Raw genomic sequence first — 9,039 nt, forward strand, 5'->3', positions numbered from 1 at the left:
CCCACATGGGAGGGGAAAAAATTACCTGAATATGTTTGTCCTGCATTTGAATCCTCCGACGAGAACGGTACAAATTTTTCACTTTTAGATACATTGCCTATCCATTATCATTTATTCGACAAGGATGGCAACTTTAATTTTTTGACCAGTAGTTTTAGCTTGGAGTTCTTTGAGGCAGATAGTGAGTGCAGCGGGAGTTCCTTAGATAACGTAACAACCAATAATTGTAGTTTGGGTATACTATATGAATTTATTCTAATTTGTTTCCTTATCATGCACAAAAAAATTCTTGACATGTCTTCTCGTGTTTGTTTCTCTTGTAGTCATGCAAACCGATGATGCGTTTGACATTTATGCCTCTGGAGGCAACCCGACAAGCTCAAACAAATCGAGCATGAAAAATTCTTGAGATGCTAATGGGGAACTTTTGATAAAAAAGGCTCGACCAGAAGACCCTCCAGCTTCTATTCCTTCGAGAACAACTACCCCTCCTCCTCCTCCTCCTCCTCCTCCTCCTCACACTGAATCCTCAACCGATCAGGTGGGAGGATCTTTGGTGAAGAAATTGTTGAGCAATGCATCTACCTCAACAATTGATAAATCAAGTACATAACCAAGCACTGCTGCATCCACGAGGCCTTTGCTTCTCTCCCTTCACTGAGACCCAGTCAGGTCCTTGCTCGTGGGTTCAACGAAGTAATTAGCGTAAGTTGTTTTTCTATATTTTATTTTAGTCAAACAACCACTATAAGAAAATAAGAGTTTTATGACTTTATTTGGGAGACATTGAAAGTCTACAATGTCTCCCAATTGGGGAGACGTTGTTGCTAGGGTCATTGTAGGTGTATATCTCACGTCTCCCATTGGGAGAGGTGAGTCACTTCCCACGTCTCCCATTGGGAGAGGTTGAAAGTCAAACGTTGACTTTCAACCTCTCCCAATGGGAGATGTGGGAAGTCCCTAGGAGACATCCAACGTCTCCCATTGGGAGAGGTGAGTCACTTCCCACGTCTCCCAGTGGGAGACATTGAAAGTCTCCCACATTTAAAAAAAATAAATTAAATAAATTTATAATTAATATTATTTTAATTTGATTTAATAATTAATTAAATTGAAATTATTTTAATTTAAATTGAAATGATTTTAATTTAGATTTAAATTTATTTAATAATCAATTAAATTGAAAGTACACAATATTTGTTAGACATATACAAGAAATACAATATTTGTTAGACATATTCAAAATGAACAAATATTGCATTGTGTATGAAGAAAGAGGTAAAAAATAAAAAAAAACCTATCAACGAGGTCGGTAACTTTGGATTATCGGCAACATATATGTCGCCCATTCTTGTCGCAACTCATCAATTTGTGCCTCTGTATATGATGTGCTTGTTAGCTGCAAGAAATATAAAGTAAAATATATTAATTAATTATTTGATTGCATTTATAGTTTCAAAAATAATTTGTAAATTTTAATTAATAATACCGTTCTCAAGTAATGTCCGGGACTCGCATGTTCAATCAAATCCTTCAACATCCTCATTAAGTAGTATCCACATGCCACATTGTCCGGTTGGTGTGGACACTAATTATTTAAAAGTATGAGTAATTCATTATTAAATTGAAACTTATTAAAAAATGCATACATATTATTCTACTTAATTATTATAAATGTTCAAAAATTTCTGCTGAAGTTACTTACCTGAGGTTGCTTAATGCGTAGAGTATCAGGGATCTCGACATCAGGAAGATTCATAGAGAAAAAAAAGATTGAAAGCGCTGACGATCATTGATACAATCTCCTCACGATTATTTAGCTCTGAATTCATCGGATCACAACAATAAACATGATATGCATATGGTGCCAAAATAAGCAACATCCAATGTTCACTGCATAAGAAGAGGCTCTTCTTCTTGTTTTCGAAATCTTTCTTCAAACTCCTTTCTAATGTCGTCATTCGAAGAAGAGGCTTTTGATTTATTTTTCGTTGAGGTAGGTGTTGGAGTATTCCAGTATACTGAGCGGGACACACCGTGTCCTCCAGCCCTAACACATCCTCGAGGCTCAAGAGTGCCCAACGCCCTCGTCAGCACATCATCAGGGCCATCAGGTGCCCATTTACCCTCAGCTTGGAGTTGCTGGTAATGATCCTGTGAAACAATATTCATAGAAAGTTATATATATAAGCTAATAATTTGATATATCAACATTATTAAATATGAGCACTTACAATATTTTTTTGAATCTCAGAGGCCTCTCCAACTAGCTCTCCTTTTGCATTCCGACGACCCATGCTCCATAAGTCTGCCCTATCAAGTTCAGTCAGACTTTTCCCACTTTATTCCATTAACATCTCTTCAATACACACAAGTTCTCAACCTTCCGTTATCATCGCAGCACACAATTTTAATCTCAAAACCTACTTCACTATGGATGAATATTTAAGATATTCAAACTCCTCTAACATTTGTTTAATAATATTAAAAGTAGAAGTAAGAGAATATATATGTACCTCTTGCAATTAATAATCCAAAAGCTAGCAAAATTACTTCACTTAGTAATCAAATTTGCTATTAAATCCACAAACCAATAAAATTAAATTAATAAATAATAAATAAAATATCACTAAATATCTAGCAATATATAACGTATTATTGTAATTTTAGAAACTTAATTACCTCAAATGTGTGATTGATATAGGAATTTTGATGCAAAATACTCTCTAAAATCTCACCACCAAAATCACAACCTATGAAATTAAATTAATTAATATGTTAAACATTACTAAACAAATATCACTAAATATCTAATAATAGTAAATGCTATTGGTAAATAAATAAAAAAAAAACCCCAATGCGCCACTAATTATAACCTAAACAAAAAATCAATAAAAAATTTCATAACCTAAAAACTTAATAATCAACAAAAACATAAAAATTTTCATATATTTATATTTTATAAATTATTTAATAAATTTATTTTAACATAACTATATATATAACAAAATAGTTACAATTTACAATAAAAAAGTTTAAATATATATAAAAAATATATCTAAATTTCGAAATAAAAAATTATAAAAATTTAAAAAAATCATGAACATATATACTCTAATGAAATCTATACAATGTGATAGGTTAAATTAAAAAAAAAACTAAAAAGACATAAATATATAAAAAAAACTTCCATGAAAAACTAATCCTACAAATGTGTATAAAATAATGCATAAAAATGAAAAATTAACACAAAATCATGTATATTACTCATCCTAATACTAAACCTATGATTTTTTTAGCAAATAATTAACTAAAAAGCAAGAAAATTAAAAAAACTTACCTTTAAAACCCTAAAAAACGCAGCCCCCTTCTTCTCGGTTTTGCTCTCTGGTTTGCAATCCATGTATATGGTTCGAATGAGAGAGGAAGGAGATGAAAACTTGGTTTAAATGGGTAGGGGACATCCAACGTCTCCCACTGGGAGACGTGCCACATGTCCCATCATTTCCTTTTAGTCGCTCTAGTACCTTCATTTCTCAATTGTTTGCAGGATCTGCTGACCATAAAAAATAGTTGGTGCCGTGTCGAGGAGATTGAGGCTAATGTCAAGGCGTTGGAGGCCAAAGCCAAAGGCGCTGAGGACAAAGCTGCTGTTTTGAACGAGGAGTTGAAGAAGAGCAAAGAAGATTTTGCTAAGTCTTTTGCTGCTAAGGATAATTTCAAGGATTCCTCTGAGATCAACTATAAGGAGGCAGCCAAGCTGCAAGAAGATCTGGAGGTGAGCTTGAAGTAGGCCAACAGTCTAGGGGATCGAGTTAAGCTGCTCGAAGAGCAGAATGCCCACAACTTAGAGAGGTTTTGAGGAGCCACCTTTAACTGCTTTTACATGTTCTGGAATAACAATCAAGATGTAAACTTTGATTACCTTCATGAGCATGTAAAATAGGTTGAACTTGCTAGGTACGCTACTCGCCTAGAGAGGAGAAAAATTCCCCAGAATCTCCTCAAATTTCTTTAGAAATAGGCATCAATGGAGTCGAAGAGGAAGACGGAACCCCCGTTGACTAGCAACCTCAGCAGGACCCCCCTACAACTGCACAATAGTCATAAAATTTTATATGTAACAAGAACACCCAAGCAGACTATTCATGCTATTAAGACAATTTGCTGCCTAAGATAGTTTTAATTACATTTAATATTTCTAATTACATCCGAGCAAAAATTTCTTGCAGTGTAAAGATATTTCATTTTGATGTTAAAATTACTATTACAACATTTGTTTGTATGACTGAACCTAGCATAACACTTTTTTATTTCACAAAATTTCGCTAAATCTTTTGAAAAAAACTCTAAGTGTTGTAGAATGTTTTCTGTTATTTTTCTCGTATGTTTACATATGTTTATAATATTCTTTGCTCGCTGAGTATCTTATATGCCCCCCAAGTGATCAACGAGTTTTAAGGTTCTCAGTCACTTTCCATTGAACAATGCCTATTCGAACATTACGTCTCGCATGTATAAAAAATTCATGATAATATAGCAAAAAAACACACGCAATGAGCAAATATTTGTAACAAAAACAATAATTTTCAAGAATAACTGGCTGCGCACAGTTCCTTTTATTTTTCGTAAGAAATGGAAAAAAATTTGTGTTTGTACGAGTGGTCAAAAATTAATCTTACACTTATAAGCGACTAGCCATCTAACTGACCAGTCCTTGTTCAAAAACTTGTAAAATGTAAATTAATACAAGCCAATTCTTTAAAAAAAATGTTCACTGATAATACTTGTGCAAGTGTTCTCCATTCCAATATCGAGGAATGAGATCTCCATTTAAGCGAGCAAGTTTGTACGTGCCTGGTTGAAGAATTTCTTCAATTTGATACGGACCCTCCTAGTTTGGTCTAAGAACTCCAATAGCCTAATCGCAAGTGTTAAGAAAAACCCTTTTAAGTACCAAGTCTACTACGCCAAACTTTCTTTCGTTTACTTTATAATTAAAATATCTAGCGACCTTTTTGCTGGTAAGCTACAACACATAATTGAGCTTCCTCGTGCCTTTCGTTAACCAAGTCCAAAGACTCCATTAGTAACTAGTTATTTGTATTCTGGTTGTATGATATCCTTCAATGTGAGGGTGGATTTAAGTCAACTGGTAACATGGTCTCATACCCATAGGCTAAGGAAAATGGCGTATGGCATGTTGCTGTTTGGTGTGTTGTTCTATACGAGCAGAGTACTTTGGGTAATTGTTCCAGCCACGCTCCCTTTGCTTCTTCGACCCTTTTCTTTAGTGTTGGCTTGGGGATGGGCAACTAATGAGAAACTCTTCGTTATGCCATGCCCCTCACAAAAGTTGATAAACAAGTCGCTCTCAAATTGTGTGCCATTATATGACACAATATTTTTTGGCAATCCATATGGGCATACAATGTTTTTGACAATGAAATGTAGAACTTTCTTGGTCGTGATTGTCACGAGCGGTTCAACTTCAGCCCACTTCGTAAAGTATTCGACAACAACTACTGCGTTCTTGACATTCCCCTTTCCTGTGGGAAATGATCTGATTTGATCTATTCCTCAAACTACGAATGGCCATGGGTTTTGCATCTCTTTAAGCTCATTTGGGGCTGCGCGAGGTGTCTTACAGAATCTTTGGCATTTATCACACTTCTCAACAAATTCCATAAAATCCTCGATCGTTGTAGGCCAGAAATATCCTTGTCGAAGAATATTTTTTGACAAACCTTGCCCCCAGCATGATCTCCACAAAACCCTTCATGTACTTCTCGCATCAATTCCTTAGATTTTTCCCTGTAAATACATCTTAATTAAGGCATTGAATATCCTCATCGATATAGAATTCCATCGAGCAAGATAAAGCAAGTGGATTTCCTTTGTAGTATTCTTGCCTTATTCTTGTCTGCAGGTAGCCATCCCTTCTTCGAGATAATGAATAATTGGATTCATCCACATGTCGGACACTTGTATTACTAGGGAGGACTCTTCTACTTGAATTCTGGGAGCAGTAAAACGTTCGACCGGTACTATACTCAAGGTGTCAACATCTTTAGCACTCACTAATTTGGCTAAGGCATCGATGTTCGAGTTCTGGTATGGAGATACTTGCTCGAGAGTATACTTCTCAAATTATGCTACCAAGTCTCTTGCCTTGTTTAGATACGCAACCATCTTAAGACCCCTAGCTTGATATTCTTCAATGATTTGATTAGCAGCTAGCTGAGAATCACTGTATATCTCTGATGACTTTATATTAATATCTTTGGCTAGTGTTAAACCTGCGAGTTGTGCTTCGTACTCGACTTCATATTTTGAGGTGGTAAAGTTGAATCTTATTGAGCAGTGAAACCGATGCCCTTCGGGGGTAATTAAAATTAACCATGCCCCCGAGTTGTGCTCATTGGATGACCCGTCTACAAATAGTCTCGAGGCGAGAGTTTGGTCTTGAGCTTCAGGTCCTATAATCGGCTCACTAGCTAAGAGTCTGGTGAATTCAGCTACAAAGCCCGCTAAGGCTTGACCCTTTGTGGCTACTCGAGGCGCATAGGAAATTTCAAACTGCCCTAGCTCAACTACCCATTTTAGTAGTCGACCAGCGACTTCTAACTTTTGCAAGACTTGTCGTCATGGCTGGTAATGGGTTGAGCCTGAAAGTAGGGTCGTAGTTTTCTTGATGCAAGTATTAAGCAGTAAGCCAATTTCTCTATAGTCGGATAGTGTAATTCTGCTCCCACTAGCCTTTTACTTATGTAGTATACTGCCTTTTGAATGTTTTTTTCCTCCCTGAGTAAAACAACACTGGTAGCATACTCTTTTATGGCTAAGTAGATGTACAAAGTTTCTCATTCAACCGACTTGGACAAAATGGGCGATCGCGACATATGGGCCTTAAGTGCCTGAAAAGCTTGTTCGCACTCTTTTGTCCACTGGAATGTTTTGTTTCCTCTTAGTAGATTAAAAAAAGGGACACACTTGTCCACAGACTTAGATATGAATCTACCCAGAGCCACGATTCTCCCTATTAGGATTTGTACATTTCTAACTTTGGCTGGTGACTGCATCTTGATCAGTGCTCAAATATTTTTGGGATTGGCGTCGATTCCTCGTGAGTTTACTACGAATCCCAAAAAAATTCCTGATCCTACTCCAAAAGAACACTTAACAGGATTAAGCTTCATCTGATATTTTATCAAGATGGTTAAGCATTCATACAGGTGCTCGATGTGCTCACCACTCATCTTAACAAATATATCATCAACATAAACCTCCATGTTATTGTCGATCTGTTCTTTATACATGTGGTTTACTATTCATTGGTAAGTCGCACCAGCATTTTTCAAACCGAAGGGCATTACTTTGTAGCAGTAAAGCCTCGTATCTATTCGAAACATAGTGTGTTCTTCATTAGGTGGATGCATACTAATTTGATTATAGCCGGAGTAGGCATCCATAAATGAAAAAAATTCATGTCCTAATGTAGCATCAACCAGCTGGTCGATTCTTGAAAGTGGGAAATAATCTTTCCAGCAAGATTTATTAAGGTCTGGGAAATCCACTTATGTCCTCCCTTTACTATTTTGTTTAGGAACTAGTACGGGATTAGAGACCCAAGATGGATAAAACGCTACCATGATGAATCAATTTTCCTCTAACTTCTTGACTTCTTCCCTTAAGGCTTTAGACCTGTCTTTTTTTAGTAGCGTTCTTTTTTATTTTACTGGTGGGTGGTTTTTGTCTATGTTCAGGACATGGCTGATAACTGCTAGTTCGATTCCAACCATTTCCTTATGCCACTAGGAAAAGACCTCTTGGTTCTTCCTCGAAACCTCCATCAGATTTTCCTTGATTATTGTCTCTATGTTTTTACCGACTTTCACAACTCTAGTCGGTTTTTCTTCTTCTAGTTGGACCTCCTTGAGGTCTTCCATGGGTCAAATGCTTTCTTCAAAATCCCCCAAAGCAAGGATCTAGGTCCCTATCCTCACTTTGGGCAAGCCCTATTTGGTAACTTGTTCACCTGATTGGGCTTGTGACTTGTTTACTACTAGCAACCTTTTTTCTGCTCCGCTACCTAACCCTCCCTTTCTTGCCTTTGTAATCGAGGAGTTGTAACATTCTCTAGCCTCTCACTAATTTCCCAACACGAACCCAACTCTTGCGTCGGTTGGAAACTTTATGGCCAGATGCCAGACTGAAGTTACTACTAATAGATCTACAAGGATGGGTCTCCAATCACGGTGTTATACGTGGACGAACAATCAACTACTATAAAAGTAGTGAGTAATGTCCTGTTCATGGGTGTCATTCCTGCCATGACTGGAAGTCTGATTGACCCTGTTGGTGCTAGTCCCTCACCAGAGAAATCGTAGATGGTCTGGTTGCATGGTACTAAATCTTGCACTGATAGTTTTATTCTTTCCAGTGAAGACTTGTATAGAATGTTTACCGAGCTTCTAGTATCTACCAATACTCATTTCACCATCATGTTGGTAATTTGTACGTCCATGACAAAGGGATCTGAGTGGGCGAATCAGAAATGTTGTGCGTCCAGCTCAGAGAAAGTTACTAACTCTTCATCTGTTCGAGCTTTTTTAGGAGTTCGCTCCTCAACATTTAGCATCTCTATGTCCTGATCTTGACGTAGGGTTCTGGCATATCTCTCTCTTGCCTTACCACTATCACCAGATATATGCAGTCCCCCTCAGATAGTTAGCAAAGTACCATCGACCAGAGCTGGTTGCAGCGGAGGCGAGCGTTCGCATATCATTGCCTCCGTTAGCCCCTTGCTGGAGATTTCCCCCTACTCGTACATATCATCTTTGATGTCATTGTCCTATAAGGAACTCAATTTCATCTTTCAATTGGTTACATTTATTGGTATCATGGCAATAGTTGTTGTGAAAATGACAGAACTTAGTTGTGTCCCACTTGGATATGTCCTTTCTGATCGGAGCTGGTCGCCTAAAAGGGACAGTGGTATGACTGGCCTGATACACTTCTTCTCTGCTATCGACCAGC

This window comes from Humulus lupulus, chromosome 3 (genome assembly GCF_963169125.1).
Source record: "Humulus lupulus chromosome 3, drHumLupu1.1, whole genome shotgun sequence".
NCBI classification, from domain to species: domain Eukaryota; kingdom Viridiplantae; phylum Streptophyta; class Magnoliopsida; order Rosales; family Cannabaceae; genus Humulus; species Humulus lupulus.